Genomic DNA, 19,767 nt, shown 5'->3' with positions numbered 1-19,767 from the left:
TATGTAGTATGGTATACAAAGTATATTCAATAGCTGTTATTTTATGAACAGTAAATTATGTACTTACTATTTAAAAAAAAATGCTTATTATCACCCGTGTTTTGTTTGCTAATTATAAATGGCATAAAACGTTATTTGCGTACTTATGCATGTGTTTGTGCTCATTATGATGTATGTTTTTGCAAACTTTATTTATGTATGAGATTTAAACTAATCCAAAATACACTATGTCTGCTCTAAAAGTCTTTTTTTTAACTATAGAGCACACAGGGAATAATTTTCTTGCAAACAAAATTGACACACACACACACACATATATATGCATCCATAACCAGAAATTGGGTATACATGATTTGAATACTTGCAAAGGAAAGTTAATTATTGCAAACAAATGTAATTTGCAAATTATGCCATTAGTACAATCCTTAAGTTCACAGCAACTTGGTACCAGGAGTATAAAACATTTTGCATTCAGGTCTCTCCAGGCATAGCTGTTACATTCTGTGCTCTGTGTGAATACAGACAGGATAGAATAAACTACAGAGAGGGGGTTGCAACATGACATCACATTTTCCGTGCTCCTTGTGAATACAGCAGAGGAGCAACTGGAAACCAGTAGGGATTAATTGCCACCAAAGGAGGTGATATGACGAAGAGGACAGATGGAAGGGGAAATACAGCTCTTGATAAAGTCTACTAAGTTAGATTACATGGCGTACACATGTCACCCTTGAAATTTGGCTAAAAATAAATCTTGCTCCTCCATCCATCCATCCCTGAAACCAAGACCAATTTCACATAGAGAAATCAGAGATATAATGCACCTTGAAGAAGGGCTATTGTCTGGTGATAACTGGTCCTTTCAGGTCAAAGCTAATTTAGCACAATTCATATTGTGCAATTCCTTTGTTTGCTTTTAACTTATTTTGTTATTTATATTAAATACTACACTGTAAGTTTCCCTTTTTCTCTCTATTTCTTTCTTAATTTATATGCTCCTATACCAAAAGTGTAAGGTTGAAATAAAGTATAAGGTAAATACACACCGTGTTTTTAACTTGCACTTTTTAGGTTTTGAGTCATTTTTTTCATATGTTCACATCAGCACACTGAATTGGAAGAGCCTATTTAGTCTTCTTGGCAGCACTTAAAAACAGTATTTTTCACTGATTTCACTTGAGTAATGTATCTGCATTTTATCAAGATATATTGTTCTGTGTCAGTGAGTGTGTCTGTAATATCTGTATATTTGTGTGTGCATGGGAGCTTGTATATGTGTGTGTTTATCATGGTGTGTATATACGTTCATGTATCAGTATGTATATGTGTATGTCCAAAAAGGCAACATGGCTTTAATGAGGATGATATGTTTTTGGGCAATGTCATGCCAATGTGAAAATATATATAATAATTATACAATACATATATCTTTATTACATATAGAACATGGTTTCTGTATCTGTAAATTATTTGGTAAAATATTATTAAAAGTTTTTTTCTGTCCAACCTTTTCATATTTGTTTCCATTGCTTTTAAACATTACTTTCTAGGACACTCAAAATATCTAAATTCTGGAGGTGTTTTTTTTTTTTTTTTTTTTGCAAACCATTTGGTAGTGAAGGGGTCAAGAGGGTAAGTTTCAATACAAATAGCCATTTGTTTAAATGTCTACTTGAATAAGATTTTGATGGATGTAAACACAAAATAGAAAGATGGATATGTATAACAAACAAGCATACAGTTAAAAAGGATAATACAAGATACAATGCTGGTCACAATAGCAGAAAAAACAAAACAAAAGAAAGGAGACCTGAAGGAAAAAAAGGAAAACAATATGTAAAATAAGAAGAAAATAAGAATAAGCATCAAATGAAACATATATAATTTGATCAATTTTGTAGAGCAAACTATCGCAGGTGCGAGTTTACAATGACTGAAGGAAAAAAAACGAATTAAGATAATCACAGCATAGGAAATGTTCCCTGCACTTGATTATCCAACTGGTTTGTGGGACTAAAGTGTATGCAGACATCCATTCATATGAATGATTAGAGGCAATCTTATCTAAACTGTCTGTCATTTTCATAGAAAGTTGGTAGAACGAATGCTTTCTATATTCTCACCAATATGACTAGGCAGTAATTGAAATATAAGAAAGAGGAACTTTCAATATCAGTTATGTGCAAAAATACTATATAGAATGATGCTAAAAAAAATAATATAGGAAAAATGTATACTGCGGGGCAAGACCACTAAAATGATACTGGTGGTACGCAGGAAGAAACTCCAGCAGGTCTAGGATGCTACACACTATATTTAGGATAAGCACCAGGGAATTGTATCATTTGTATCGTTTTTGTATATCTTATTGGGTAATGCATTTAGGTATATTGAGCCGAAATACATTCTATTAGAGGTCAAGATTTATCCAATGCTGGTCTTTTTCATCATTGAAGTTTGGAGATATCTAAAATATTCTCAAACTGGGTTAGGGCAAATCTGTTTGGTGATGTTACTTCCATACTTCATCATCTCAACTGGGGTTGTTTTCTCTGTAGATGTAGAAAAACTGTGAAAATATATTGAGTATTGGTTAACTGTTAGTAAACTATTTTTAGTGGTCTATAAAGTCAGATTTGGTGTTTGCAATCATCCAATGGTTCCACTAATGTGCCAATACATATTCTTTGAATGGATTGTGATAAATCAAGCTCGACTTTTTTTTTCTTTATTATTGATGCTGTAATGGTAAAGGTAATGGTAAAGGTATTGTGGGAAAATATTGAAATGTTAAGATTATGTGGCTCATTGGCCACTGATAAAGTGATGATAACAATTACATGGCAGTAAGATACAAGATACCCCTCTGTTTTATATTTACCACAATTCAATGACTAGCAAATAAACCTCACAGACTACTGTTTTTAATTGACCAAACTTTTATATCTTGTGTTATATATACATCAATGTAAATCCTCAATTTCATCTTTTGAAATTCTAATCTATTAGCGGGGAGCATAAGTCATACAATGAAGAATGCATCCAAAACATTCTATAACTATACCTTTATCATATACTCTCTTTTTTCTCCTGAGTATATTTGGTTTCTTTTGTGCACTTTGGTATCCATTAAAACTCTGAAATATAATACAGTTTAATTTGGAAAAGTATAATTGTTTCATGGTATGGAGATATTAAGTCAAAATGTATAATTTAATAATACTAGAAATGTTGTAGTAGCAAGCTCTACGAAACACATTTGATATTTGTGGAGGGTTTTCTACAATGTTTAGCCCCAGGTCAATCTCATTACTAAGTGAATAATATAGCCGAATTTCAGAGTCAATCTATCCTGATTTCATAAGATAAATTACCCATGCTGTGTTTAAATATACTATACTGATACATACATGAAATTAAATTTTCTGACTTCAATGTAACATTTTACAGAAATGTGTTCTTTCATACTATCTGAAATATTTGTCAGGATATAAAGATGAGTAACTATATTTTTCATTAATAGGGTAATAAAATGAAAATAATATATGCATATGCACATGGTAGTTCAAGTTATTTTCAAATTATTCCCAAAAGATATATGGCGTGATTACCTTTTCAAATTGTATAGTGTCACTGACACTATTTGTTTTATCTCATTGTTTCTATATTTACATTTATATTAACAAGATAAGGTCATATTGAGAAGAATTTCTATACATTTGTGATGGGATATGAAGTAAATTGAGGTGTAAAGTGTTCTAATGTAAGGTGGTATTCACATGCATGTTTTACAATCAATGTTATAATAAAATAATTAACATTAAATGACCCTTGGAATAACAAGATACTCCTAGCGAATGAATCGAACATTGTCTTCTCTTTGGTATCTTTATTGCTGAAATATACAATAAAGTGTTCCATTATAAAAATGTTGCCTTGTTTTTGGAATAAACCCAATCTATATAGCAATACTAATTCTTGTTTCTTGAGTATCCATAACATTTTGCTACAGAAAATTGAAATTATTGACATGTATCAGTGATGGTAACCTTGACATTGTAGATGATTTTGACTACATTTCCCATGATGCTCACCAAGTCTTTAGGCACTGACATTGCAATTATAGTTTTCTAACTGCCACGTAACATATGGAAGGGCAAAATGTATATATTCCCCAACTACAAAATGATCAAATTAGAGACCATTATTCTTTTTTTTTACATCATGCTCTAGTAGCTTGAGAAAAAAAAAGAACGCAAAACTGCTTCCTTGGCTAGCTTATTAAAAATCTTGCACAAACTTTCATGGCTATTTTTGCATATATTAAAAGAGAGAGTATATGCTTTCATTTAAAGCTCTTAAAAAACCTCTGTGCTCTAGTGTGGGAACTACAGTCACTGTAAGGGAATTAACTTTCCTCTTTTTTTAATTGCCAGGAGTACAGGCAGGCATGTTTAAGGTTTAGAAGACATGTTTGTGGTTAGACACACAGGTGAAGAATGTAAAGTAGCATGTATTGTAGGGAGGGGTAGCAAAATGTATCTTTGCCTGTTTAGCCCAAAATCCTTGCAACGGTCCTGTGAAATAGCCACAGGTATCAGAGTCCATAACCCTCACTATGCATGTACAGCATCTCTAAGTATTGACTCTTTTAATGGTATTGATGAGTGTTGAAAATATCAACTTTTAAATGAAGCAGTGAAAGAATCCCAGCTGTATACAACACACTCGTAAAATATATAACATTAAAAAAGCAGGGATCTCCACAACTGTAGAAGGCCTGGTAAACTACCCCGCTCTAATGTGACAAATTGGGATTCTTCTATATCTCCTCTACCAGGGGGCTTGAAGTGTATGTGCTGTCTTTCACAGTTACATGTGCCTCACTGAAAGAACAAACTAGTGTTATCAACACAAAGTTTAGAGCATTTGAATCACATTGGTGTTAGGCGGAAAATATTGCAAAAGTAAAGCTTGTGGCAGACACAGAATTATTTTTTTTAATTTCCTTCTTCCTTCTGGTTTTATAGTAGAAGGACAGTCCCAGTCATGGCAATACTAACCTCTGCAGAAGTTGGGAGGGAGTTGGAGAAGCTGAATGAGAAGTGGGGCAAACACCTCAGGTTAGGGACCTGTGCCCCAGGAGTGGGTCACTGAATCCCAACACACTCTAAATTACTCTCCTCACTGATGCCGCAAATCCACAATTCCCATTTTATCTTCCTGATCTATCACCCACCCTTTTTTCTTCTCTCTTTCATTCCTTTCTTTCATTCTTATACCTCTTACATCCTTTGCTTTATTTTTTCTTACATTCTTTATTTTTGTAGTGCAGAGTGAAATACATGTTTCAGTAGTAAGACATAGCATAATGGAATATAACAAGAAATGGCATTAGTAATCATCATATGCTGCACTTTTTTTTTTAAAACAAGAACAAGAACATAGCTATGATAAAGCAAGAGCACAATCACCATCCCACGCTTTGCTTTCTTTTCACTACAAGCTCTCCATCTTTCAAAAGAGGTCTGGACCCCTTTGATAACTGGAACTTGAATCCAGCCATAGCAACATTCTGTTACATTCTTAGGTTAAATTAGGGGAGCATCATTTCTCATCCATGCCCTCTTCTATACTAACACGGGGCATGGTTGTGAGTTGCTACCTTGTTCTTCTGCATTTAATCCTGCAGGTTTTATGCGAAGATCCTTGATTTTGGAAGGGAATGTTTATTTACCTTTATATCTGTATGTATACTCCTGTCTTAGTCATATATATCCGAGCTTTGTACAGGGTAATAAGAGACGGTCTCTATTTCTCTAGGTGAATGTTCCACCTTTCTGTTCAATGAGTGAGGCTATGTTTTTCATAAAATAAGAATGCGTAGAATCAGCATGTCCTAAGTGTTTTGTCTTTACAACTACAAGACTTCTTTAGTGACCATTACAATTATACAATTAAAAAAAAATTGTACGCATGTATATATCCCCTCCTGTCAGGTGTCCATTTAAGAAGTCCTTCTCTTAATATCTCATTGGTGTACATTCCCCACGCATCCTCTGTCCAATGCCAGTTAATGTGCTCTACTTGTACAGCTGCTCCCTCTGATGCTTGCAAATGGTTTGGCAAATTGCATCCCAATCTGTGTTCCACTTTTACGTTGTCACTTGCGTTCCACTATTTTTCTGCAGCATTGTCCCCCAAAGGAGATACACGATAACAAGCTATCTTTCTTGCAATATACTGTGTTGCAGGCATTAACATTTAATTATTTATAATTAATGGCACTGTACATTCAGGAGTAGCAATAATATTTGATAGAAATTTGACAGAAATTAGTTTTATGTAAATTCCGGTTTAATGTATTATCTTCTTTTATTTTATCCACCTCTGGTATGTTTGAATTTAAATGTAAAGTATTCCAAATATTGCTGCTGTGGATATACATTGTCTTACATGCAGTAACAGAACCAGTACAGTGAATTGTTATTATAACCTCTTTTTATGAAATAGGTTACCTATCCTCCCGGTAATGTTGTACTTAAAATAATTTATTTAGAATTTAGAACCTTCAAAATAAGTTAGAAATTAAATTATACTATTGTTTCATTTTTAAAGGATAACCTCCTAGTTAACATTATGTCCTTACTGGCTTGTAATCTATTCTAATTTATTTTAATTTACACTAATTCATTTTAATGTACCGTATATACTCGAGTATAAGCCAAGTTTTTCAGCACATTTTTTGTGCTGAAAAACCCCAACTCGGCTTATACTCGAGTCAGAGTCTGTATTATGGCAATTTGCATTGCCATAATACAGACTGGGGGGAGAGGGGTGCTGGCAGAGCTGTACTTACCTTTCCTGCAGCTCCTGTCAGCTCTCTCCTCCTCCGCGCCGTCCGTTCAGCACCTCGGTCAGCTCCCAGTGTAAGTCTCGCGAGAGCCGCGGCTCTCGCGAGACTTACACTGGGAGCTGACAGAGGGAGCTGCACAGACCGCGCGGAGGAGGAGAGAGCTGACAGGAGCTGCAGGAAAGGTAAGTACAGCTCTGCCAGCACCCCTCTCCCCCCACTGAACTACCAATGACACTGGACCACCAGGGAAGGAGCCCCCCTCCCTGACCAGCTAGCAAGCAGGGAGGGGGGACGAAAAAAAAAAAGATAATTTAAAAAAATAAAATTAATAATAATTAAATAATAAATAATAATAAAAAAAAATAATATAAAAAAATAATAATGAATAATATATCAAATGCCCACCCCCACCAACACATACACAAACACACACTGCATCACACACTGCATCACACACTCACACTTCATTCATATACACACACTGCACTCACACACACACTGCACTCACACACACACTGCACTCACACACACACTGCACTCACACACACTGCACTCATACACACACACTGCATTCATTATATACACACACTGGAAATAAATATTCAATTAATATATACGCACACACACTGCACTCATACACTCATGCACTGCACTCATACACACTGCACTCATACGCACACTGCACTCATACACGCACTGCACTCATACACGCACTACACTCATACACGCACTACACTCATACACACACACACACTGCATTCATTATATACACACACTGAAAATAAATATTCAATTAATATATACGCACACACACTGCACTCATACACACACACACTGCACTCATACACACACACACACTGCACTCATACACACACACTGCACTCATACACGCACTGCATTCATACACGCACTGCACTCATACACTGCACTCACGCACTGCACTCATACACGCACTGCACTCATACACGCACTGCACTCATACACGCACTGCATTCATACGCACACACTGCATTCATTATATACACACACTGTAAATAAATATTCAATTAATATAATTTTTTTAGGATCTAATTTTATTTAGAAATTTACCAGTAGCTGCTGCATTTCCCACCCTAGTCTTATACTCGAGTCAATACGTTTTCCCAGTTTTTTGGGGTAAAATTAGGGGCCTCGGCTTATATTCGGGTCGGCTTATACTCGAGTATACACGGTATATATTATTGTGCTGTGTTTATTATTTTAATTATGTGTTATTTAAACAACACTCCACTGTTTAGCATCTAATCACTATTAGTTTTTAGCTATATTATTATTTATTCACTATTTATTAATTACACTTCCTATTATTTCCAAACATAAAGTGCACTAAATAGTATTTTTTTTATTCTGTATTTTATTTAATTGTTCCCACCAATTTGTCAAGCAATATATACTTTGCATATAGCCACATATGGTTTTACTAGTTAGGAAGATTAAAAATGTAATTTATTCTGATGTTTACCTCCTAAGTCCCTAGAATTTTCAATAAACTTTTTTTTTTAATTAACTGGATGTATGTTTATATTCAGAGAGATATTAACATTGGTTAATCAAAGTATTTTTATTTTTTAAATATAATTTTTATTAAATTTTTCTAGAATATGTGATTATATAACATATGAGTACCGTATATACTCGAGTATAAGCCGAGTTTTTCAGCACATTTTTTGCTTATACTCGAGTCAATGTCTGTATTATGGCAATTTACATTGCCATAATACAGACTGGGGGCTGCAGAGCGTTTACTTATCTCTCCTGCAGCTCCTGTCAGCTCTCTCCTCCTCCGCGCCGGTCCGTTCAGCACCTCGGTCAGCTCCCAGTGTAAGTCTTGCAAGAGCCGCGGGGTCATAGTGCGGCTCTCGCGAGACTTAGTGTGAGCTGACATAGAAGCTGCACTGACCGGCGCAGAGGAGAAGGGAGCTGACAGGAGCTGCAAGAGAGGTAAGTGCTCTCTCCCAGCCCCCCTCCCCCCCACTGAACTGCCAATGACACTGGACCACCAGGGAAGGAGAGCCCCCCTCCCTGCCATGTATAAAGCAGGGAGGGGGGACGAAAAAAAATAAAATAATAATAATATATTTTTTTTAATAATTTAAAAAAAATAAAATAAAATTGCCCACCCCCACCAAGGCTCAGCTACACACACAAACACACACTACACTCATACACACACATTGCATTCATACACACACACTGCATTCATACACACACACTGCATTCATACACACACACTGCATTCATACACACACTGCACTCATACACACACTGCACTCATACACACACTGCACTCATACACACACACTGCACTCATACACACACACTGCATTCATACACACACACTGCATTCATACACACACTGCATTCATACACACACACCACTCATACACACACACCACTCATACACACACTGCACTCATACACACACTGCACTCATACACACACTGCACTCATACACACACTGCACTCATACACACACTGCACGCATACACACACACTGCACTCATACACACACTGCATTCATACACACACACTGCATTCATACACACACACTGCACTCATACACACACACTGCACTCATACACACACACTGCACTCATACACACACTGCATTCATACACACACTGCATTCATACACACACTGCACGTATACACATACTGCACGTATACACACACTGCACTCATATACACACACACTGCATTCATACATACACACATCACTCATACACACACTGCACTCATACACACACACTGCATTCATATACACACACACTGCATTCATTATATACACACACTGTAAATAAATATTCAATTAATAAACATTTTTTAGGATCTAATTTTATTTAGAAATTTACCAGTAGCTACTGCATTTCCCACCCTAGTCTTATACTCGAGTCAATACGTTTTCCCAGTTTTTTGGGGTAAAATTAGGGGCCTCGGCTTATATTCGGGTCGGCTTATACTCGAGTATATACGGTATATGGTATATAGTAAAGAACTTGCAGGTTCTCGTGCAAAATAATATTCAGGCTCTCCATATCTATCTCAGAGATAAACAGGAAAAACAAGAAAAGATGTAATGTGAGACCCGCATTGTGTCAACAACAAAAACCTGAGCAAACATAACATGACAGGGGTCTAGTAGGTCCTGTATCAGGACTGGAAAAATGATACATACATAGCATTGATAATGATGTGATTCCCAATCCCAGTCCCAGCATGCGTCAGGGTTTATTGTCCATTGTCAGAGGAAACTTGTTGATATTAGTCAGAGGAAGTAAGGGTGATAGACACATCAAGATATTGTATTTCCCAGAGGTCACTTTAAAGACCCACATTGATGTTTGAGTGTTTTCTGGATTTGGGGAAAAGAAGAGTAGGTCATTCGCAAATGCTACAATTTTCTGGTATACATCTCTTGTCTTCACTCATGTAATTTTTTTTTTTTCTAAATGTCAATAAGAATGGCTCAAGGGGAAGGATGAAGAGCAACGGGGCAGAGGGCAGCCCTGGCAAGTTCCATTTCTTCCATGATCTTCAAGTCGGCTTTGAGAGCTCGGTTTACTATTACTTGCGCTGTCTGATTTTTGTATAGGGCTTTTATCGAATCCTTTATGCAGAGTTCAAGTCCCATAGAAACAAGGGTCTGGAACCGGTGTTCCCAGCTCACTCTGTCAAAGGCCTACTCCATGTCCGTAGATAGCAGGAGAAGGCCTCCAATTCCCCTCCATTTCCCGTTTAGGAGTGTAAATGCCTGGATAGTATTATCCTGTGCATCCCTTCCCATCATGACACATACCTAGTCTGGGTGTACGAGGGCAGGTACATGTGGCTGTAAGCCAGAATCTTGGCTCGTAATATAATATCGCAGTTGAGTAGAGCTATTAACCTGTAATTCCCACAGTGCTCTCAATCCTTGCCCTCCTTTGGTATAATGTTTATGGTGTATTCAAAATAATGATTATTTTTCCTTTCTAACTTGTATGCAGCAAAAATTTAGTTTTTTTGCAATTAGATTTTCAAAATGGATTCATAGTAATTATAAATATAGTGCATCACTATAAAATGACATATTTATAATAATGTTCCAATTATTTCAAAAGTTATATTTTTCTTTTGAATTTGGCTATATTCATCAGAGAATTTAAGGGACAAGAACAGCTTCAAGTTATTTTACAATTAATGTGTAATTTGGCAGTTATTGTGAGATGTTTTGCAAACCATATAAATCATCATTTAGGCAGAATGTGCAGGGTTGGATTTTACATGTAAGGTGCCTGTAGGCACTGAATACGCCATGCTCCCCCTGCACACACACACACACACAGAAAAAACAGATAGGTGAGTTTAGTGAATTTGTTAAATGGACATTGCAAGCATAAATATGTCTCGAAAGAAATTCATATTTGAAAACTGCATATATATTATCTCTCTCTCTCTCTCTATATATATATATATATAGATATAGATAGATATAAATGTGCTTGGCACACCTCAAACCAACAACTGGTATAGTTACATTGCCTGGGTGCAAAACCCACGTTGCATATGTAACAAACAAATGGGTGCACTCCATGGTTTTCAAAAACAAACTTTGTGTTTAATCCAGTTTTAAATCAAATCAACTGGGTTATTTCAGTACATTCCCTTACTGAAATAACCCAGTTCCTTAGTGAAACTGTAGGTCAAAGCCAAAAAATAGTGTTGTCGCGAACCCGGAATTTTCGGTTCGCGAACGGCGAACGCGAACTTCCGCAAATGTTCGCGAACCGGCGAACCGCGCGAACCGCCATTGACTTCAATGGGCAGGCGAATTTTAAAAACAACAGGGACTCTTTCTGGCCACAATAGTGATGGAAAAGTTGTTTCAAGGGGACTAACACCTGGACTGTGGCATGCCATAGGGGGATCCATGGCAAAACTCCCATGGAAAATTGCACAGTTGATGCAGAGTCTGCTTTTAATCCATAAAGGGCAGACATCACCTAACATTGACACCTGTCCTCAAAGACCAGCCCTGATACACACTGACACAGAGCAGAATAGAGACTGTTCCCCCTACATAGGGTCACTTGGCAGATATGGATTGACACCTGTCCTCAAAACCTCTGATACACACTGACACAGAGCAGAATAGAGACTGTTCCCCCTACATAGGGTCACTTGGCAGATATGGATTGACACCTGTCCTCAAAACCCCTGATACACACTGACACAGAGCAGAATAGAGACTGTTCCTTGTCCACAGAGACCATGATACACACTGACACAGAGCAGAATAGGGACTGTTCCCCCTACATAGGGTCACTTGGCAGATATGGATTGACACCTATCCTAATGATCCCTGATACACACTGACACAGAGCAGAATAGAGACTGTTCCCCCTACATAGGGTCACTTGGCAGATATGGATTGACACCTATCCTAATGATCCCTGATACACACTGACACAGAGCAGAATAGGGACTGTTCCTCCTACATAGGGTCACTTGGCAGATATGGATTGCCACCTATCCTAATGATCCCTGATACACACTGACACAGAGCAGAATAGAGACTGTTCCCCCTACATAGGGTCACTTGGCAGATATGGATTGACACCTATCCTAATGATCCCTGATACACACTGACACAGAGCAGAATAGGGACTGTTCCTCCTACATAGGGTCACTTGGCAGATATGGATTGACACCTGTCCTAATGATCCCTGATACACACTGACACAGAGCAGAATAGGGACTGTTCCTCCTACATAGGGTCACTTGGCAGATATGGATTGACACCTGTCCTAATGATCCCTGATACACACTGACACAGAGCAGAATAGAGACTGTTCCTCCTACATAGGGTCACTTGGCAGATATGGATTGACACCTGTCCTAATGATCCCTGATACACACTGACACAGAGCAGAATAGAGACTGTTCCTCCTACATAGGGTCACTTGGCAGATATGGATTGACACCTGTCCTAATGATCCCTGATACACACTGACACAGAGCAGAATAGAGACTGTTCCCCCTACATAGGGTCACTTGGCAGATATGGATTGACACCTGTCCTCAAAACCCCTGATACACACTGACACAGAGCAGAATAGAGACTGTTCCTTGTCCACAGAGACCATGATACACACTGACACAGAGCAGAATAGGGACTGTTCCCCCTACATAGGGTCACTTGGCAGATATGGATTGACAAATCCCTGACAAACAGCTACCACATGCAAGGAAGGCAGCAGGGGCGCAAATGACCCACTCCCGACGCGGGAAGGTAGTGACGACAAATAACAATACAGTACTCTTTAGAGGCCCTGTGATTGTAATCAGTCCACTTGAAATCCTTTAACTTTGATCAATTGGAGGGAAGTCTGGTGCAGAGCCACTGACCCATGCGCAGGGCCAGCCTTAGGCCTTTGGGCGCCCTGTGCAAGAAATCTTCCCGACGCGGGAAGGTAGTGACGACAAATAACAATACAGGACTCTTTAGAGGCCCTGTGATTGTAATCAGTCCACTTGAAATCCTTTAACTTTGATCAATTGGAGGGAAGTCTGGTGCAGAGCCACTGACCCATGCGCAGGGCCAGCCTTAGGCCTTTGGGCGCCCTGTGCAAGAAATCTTCCCGACGCGGGAAGGTAGTGACGACAAATAACAATACAGTACTCTTTAGAGGCCCTGTGATTGTAATCAGTCCACTTGAAATCCTTTAACTTTGATCAATTGGAGGGAAGTCTGGTGCAGAGCCACTGACCCATGCGCAGGGCCAGCCTTAGGCCTTTGGGCGCCCTGTGCAAGAAATCTTCCCGACGCGGGAAGGTAGTGACGACAAATAACAATACAGGACTCTTTAGAGGCCCTGTGATTGTAATCAGTCCACTTGAAATCCTTTAACTTTGATCAATTGGAGGGAAGTCTGGTGCAGAGCCACTGACCCATGCGCAGGGCCAGCCTTAGGCCTTTGGGCGCCCTGTGCAAGAAATCTTCCCGACGCGGGAAGGTAGTGACGACAAATAACAATACAGGACTCTTTAGAGGCCCTGTGATTGTAATCAGTCCACTTGAAATCCTTTAACTTTGATCAATTGGAGGGAAGTCTGGTGCAGAGCCACTGACCCATGCGCAGGGCCAGCCTTAGGCCTTTGGGCGCCCTGTGCAAGAAATCTTCCCGACGCGGGAAGGTAGTGACGACAAATAACAATACAGGACTCTTTAGAGGCCCTGTGATTGTAATCAGTCCACTTGAAATCCTTTAACTTTGATCAATTGGAGGGAAGTCTGGTGCAGAGCCACTGACCCATGCACAGGGCCAGCCTTAGGCCTTTGGGCGCCCTGTGCAAGAAATCTTCCCGACGCGGGAAGGTAGTGACGACAAATAACAATACAGGACTCTTTAGAGGCCCTGTGATTGTAATCAGTCCACTTGAAATCCTTTAACTTTGATCAATTGGAGGGAAGTCTGGTGCAGAGCCACTGACCCATGCACAGGGCCAGCCTTAGGCCTTTGGGCGCCCTGTGCAAGAAATCTTCCCGACGCGGGAAGGTAGTGACGACAAATAACAATACAGGACTCTTTAGATTTTCCAGACCCTGGGGTTGACATTAGTCCAGATTTACATCTTGTGACCCATGAGGATGTTCCAGGCACTACTTGTGAAATAAAGACAGATAATAAAGTGAATGATCCTTCTCCTTGGGACTTGCATCCTGTCGTTGAAGGTGGAGTAGGCAATGGCAAGAGCATGCTGTGGGTAGTCAGTGCAAACACTCTCTTCCCGGTGAATAATGAGGAGACTAACTATGATGACGTTATTTGCGTTGAAAGTAATGATGCCAGAGATCTTTTGAAACCATATGGAAGGAACGAATTGGTTAAAAGAAAGGCAAGAGACCACCTGCATATAGACAAGAATACGCATAAGAGAAAGAAGAGAACAGGTGAAAAAGAGAAGCTGCAGACTGCCTATCTGCAAATAGTTGAGTTATGTCCTGAAGATGTCCGTGTTACCACAGTGCAGACTCTGTTTGATACACTACTGAGGAGAGTCAGAGAAACCCCAGATCTTCACGTATTGGATGAGTCGGTGCGTGGAGTTGCAGAGAACGTAGAACAAGAAATATTTAAACTTTTCCTGTGTACTGACAGCAGATATACATAGGGTCACTTGGCAGATATGGATTGACACCTGTCCTCAAAACCCCTGATACACACTGACACAGAGCAGAATAGAGACTGTTCCTTGTCCACAGAGACCATGATACACACTGACACAGAGCAGAATAGGGACTGTTACCCCTACATAGGGTCACTTGGCAGATATGGATTGACAAATCCCTGACAAACAGCTACCACATGCAAGGAAGGCAGCAGGGGCGCAAATGACCCACTCCCGACGCGGGAAGGTAGTGACGACAAATAACAATACAGGACTCTTTAGAGGCCCTGTAATTGTAATCAGTCCACTTGCACCAGTGGGCCTAAAAATTAGGCATGTACACATGCCTGAAAAATTTGGTATTGTTGCAGCCGCTGCTGTAGCAGCGTCCAGAAAAATTGATGTTTGTTTCACAGGCAGAAAGTGCCCTAAAACATGGCGGCTTGAACCGTAGTTGGTGGCGTATAAGTCACGCAAGTCAAACGTCATTCAGAGCTAAAATACAGCAGCGTGTGGACAATTTTTAGCCCAAGGCAGCTCATCTCATCAGGCCTTTTTTAATCGAATGTATCGCCCAGTGTCAGTCCCTTCGGGATCCATCCCTCATTCATCTTAATAAAGGTGAGGTAATCTAGACTTTTTTGACCTAGGCGACTTCTCTTCTCAGTGACAATACCTCCTGCTGCACTGAAGGTCCTTTCTGACAGGACACTTGAAGCGGGGCAGACCAGAAGTTCTATCGCAAATTGGGATAGCTCAGGCCACAGGTCAAGCCTGCACACCCAGTAGTCAAGGGGTTCATCGCTCCTCAGAGTGTCGATATCTGCAGTTAAGGCGAGGTAGTCTGCTACCTGTCGGTCGAGTCGCTCTCTGAGGGTGGATCCCGAAGGGCTGTGGCGATGCATAGGACTTAAAAAGGTCTGCATGTCCTCCATCAACAACACGTCTTTAAAGCGTCCTGTCCTTGCTGGCGTGGTCGTGGGAGGAGGAGGAGGAGGATGACTTCCACCTCTCCCCCTGTTAGAATCCCGTTGTGCTGTGACTTCACCCTTATACGCTGTGTAAAGCATACTTTTTAATTTATTTTGCAAATGCTGCATCCTTTCCGACTTGTTGTAATTGGGTAACATTTACGCCACTTTCTGCTTATACCGGGGGTCTAGTAGCGTGGACACCCAGTACAGGTCGTTCTCCTTCAGCCTTTTTATACGAGGGTCCCTCAACAGGCAGGACAGCATGAAAGACCCCATTTGCACAAGGTTGGATGCCGAGCTACTCATTTCCCGTTCCTCCTCCTCACTGATGTCATTGAAGGTATGTTCTTCCCCCCAGCCACGTACAACACCACGGGTACCAGATAGGTGACAACGAGCACCCTGGGATGCCTGTTGTGTTTGGTCTTGCTCCTCCTCCTCCTCCTCCTCAAAGCTACAATCCTCCTCTGACTCCTCTTCCTCACAATCCTCTTCCAGCGTTGCCGCAGGTCCAGCAAGCGATGCTGATAAGGCTGTTTCTGGTGGTGATGGTGACCACAACTCTTCCTCTTCCTCTTCACGCTCATCTACAGCCTGATCCAGCACTCTTCGCAGGGCACGCTCCATGAAGAAAACAAATGGTATGATGTCGCTGATGGTGCCTTCGGTGCGACTGACTAGGTTTGTCACCTCCTCAAAAGGACGCATGAGCCTACAGGCATTGCGCATGAGCGTCCAGTAACGTGGCAAAAAAAATCCCAGCTCCCCAGAGGCTGTCCTAGCACCCCAGTCATACAAATATTCATTAACAGCTTTTTCTTGTTGGAGCAGGCGGTCGAACATTAGGAGTGTTGAATTCCAACGTGTAGGGCTGTCGCAAATCAAGCGCCTCACTGGCATGTTGTTTCGCTGCTGGATATCGGCAAAGTGAGCCATGGCCGTGTAGGAACGCCTGAAATGGCCACACACCTTCCTGGCCTGCTTCAGGACGTCCTGTAAGCCTGTGTACTTATGCACAAAGCGTTGTACGATCAGATTACACACATGTGCCATGCACGGCACATGTGTCAACTTGCCCAACTTCAATGCCGCTATCAAATTTTTTCCGTTGTCACACACCACTTTGCCGATATCCAGTTGCTGCGGAGTCAGCCACTTTTCCACCTGTGCGTTCAGGGCAGACAGGAGTGCTTGTCCGGTGTGACTCTCTGCTTTCAAGCAAGTCAAACCCAAGACGGCGTGACACTGCCGTATCCGGGATGTGGAATAGTACCTGGGGAGCTGGGGGGGTGACATTGATGTGGAGCAAGAAGCAGCGGCACAAGAGGACTCAGCCGAGGAGGTTATGGAAGAGGATGGAGTAGGAGGAGTAGAGGAGGTGGCAGCAGGACTGCCTGCAATTCGTGGCGGTGTCACCAACTCCTCTGCAATGACATTCCTTGCTTGTCAGCCGTCAGCAGGTTTACCCAATGCGCAGTGTAGGTGATATACCTGCCCTGACCATGCTTTGCAGACCAGGTATCAGTGGTCAGATGGACCCTTGCCCCAACACTGTGTGCCAGACATGCCATTAGTTCCTTTTGCACAATCGAGTACAAGTTGGGGACTGCCTTTTGTGAAAAGAAATTCCGGCCGGGTACCTTCCACTGCGGTGTCCCAATAGCTACAAATTTTTTGAACGCCTCAGACTCAACCAGATTGTATGGTAAAAGCTGGCGGGCTAATAGTTCGGACAAGCCAGCTGTCAGACGCTGGGCAAGGGGGTGACTTGGTGACATTGGCTTCTTACGCTCAAACATGTCCTTGACAGACACATGACTGTGGGCAGATGAGCGGGAACTGCTCAAGGCGGGAGACGGAGTGGCGGATGGTTGAGAGGGGGCAAGAAGGACAGCAGTGGTTGACGTGGCTGAAGATGCTGGACCAGGAGGAGGATTGCGGCTTAGTGTAGGCGTGCTGCTTGTACTCATGTGTTGATCCCATAGGCATTTGTGATGTGAGATCATGTGCCTACGCAAAGCAGTTGTACCTAGGTGGGTGTTGGACCTCCCACGACTCAGTTTCCTTTGGCACAGGTTGCAAATGGCATCGCTGTTGTCAGAACAAAAAAAATGTTCTGACAAAAAAAATGCCACACTGCTGAGCTCTGCAATGACGGCATTCTGGTGGTGGACACAGCATGCGTTGATTGGCGTGCTGTCGGGCTGACCCCGGGTGCCGATGCATGCTGTCTGACTGTGCCACTAGCTCCTTGCGACGACCCCCCCTGCTTCCAACTGGTCTCCTCCTCCTCCTCTCTGTCTCCCCATCTGAACTTTCGTCCTGTTCTTCTTCTCTTCTAGCGGGCACCCACGTGACATCCATGGACGCATCGTCATCATCAACCGCTTCGCTTGTATCTGACAATTCAGAAAAGGAAGCAGCAGCGGGTACAACATCATCATCATCACACCGTACCTCCATGTGTTTAATGCTGCCTGCCTGAGACATATCCCTGTTATCTACATCCTCTAGCAATAATGGTTGCGCATCACTCATTTCTTCAAACGGGTGTGTGAATAACTCCTCTGACATACCAAGTAAAGCGGCTGTGGTGCTAGTTTTGGTGGTGGCGGCAGGCGGGTGAGTGCTATCTTGAGAGGTGCCTGAAGCTAAGCTGGAGGAGGATGGTGCGTCAAGGTTCCGAGCGGAGGCTGTACAAGATTGGGTGTCCTGTGTTAGCCAGTCAACTATGTCCTCAGAACTTTTCAAGTTCAGGGTACGTGGCTTCTGAAAACTGGGCATTATTCTAGGGCAAAAGGGAATCACAGCACCACGACCACGACGGCCCCTGCGGGGTGGCCTGCCTCTGCCTGTCATTTTTTTGGGGATTAGTGGTACTATGCGTGCAAGCTACTGTGAGACCAGATATGATTGGCAATGTGAACTGTAACAGTTCTGCAGAGCACACACTGTAGGCCTGAGACACCCGCTTGAAGACAAGTAACTGCTATTCAATCTATAACAGTGAAAAACAAATTTTGGTTGTAAAAGCACGCTATAGAGACACAAGATATGAGTGGCAACTGTCAAAGCACACTGGCACAGGTCTGCAGAGCACACGCTGAAGTAGGCCTGAGACACCCGCTTGAAGACAAGTAACTGCTATTCAATCTATAACAGTGAAAAACAAATTTTGTTTTTAAAAGCACGCTATAGAGACACCAGATATGATTGGCAATGTGCACTGGAACAGTGCTGCAGAGCACACGCTGAAGTAGGCCTGAGACACCCGCTTGAAGACAAGTAACTGCTATTCAATCTATAACAGTGAAAAACAAATTTTGGTTGTAAAAGCACGCTATAGAGACACAAGATATGAGTGGCAACTGTCAAAGCACACTGGCACAGGTCTGCAGAGCACACGCTGAAGTAGGCCTGACACCCAGACGCTTGCAGACAACTAACTGCTCTTCTATTACAGTGAAAAAAATTATTTATTTTAAATCTAAAGCTTAAGCTATTGTAAAAACAGATATGAGTGGTGGCACTGGGCAAGAGGCACAGTATCCACTGTGAAACTCACACAGAAGCTGGCAGGCAGGCAACTGCTCTTCTATTACAGTGGAAACAAAGTTTTGGTTTTAAAAGCACGCTATAGAGACACCAGATATGAGTGGCAACTGTCAAAGTACGCTGGCAGGGTTGTGCAGGGCACACGATGAAGGAAAGCCTGACAGAGCCGCTTGAAGGACACTGACTGGCTGC

The sequence above is a fragment of the Pelobates fuscus genome, chromosome 4 (assembly GCF_036172605.1).
Source record: "Pelobates fuscus isolate aPelFus1 chromosome 4, aPelFus1.pri, whole genome shotgun sequence".
Taxonomy (NCBI): domain Eukaryota; kingdom Metazoa; phylum Chordata; class Amphibia; order Anura; family Pelobatidae; genus Pelobates; species Pelobates fuscus.
This window is presented reverse-complemented; position numbering follows the sequence as displayed.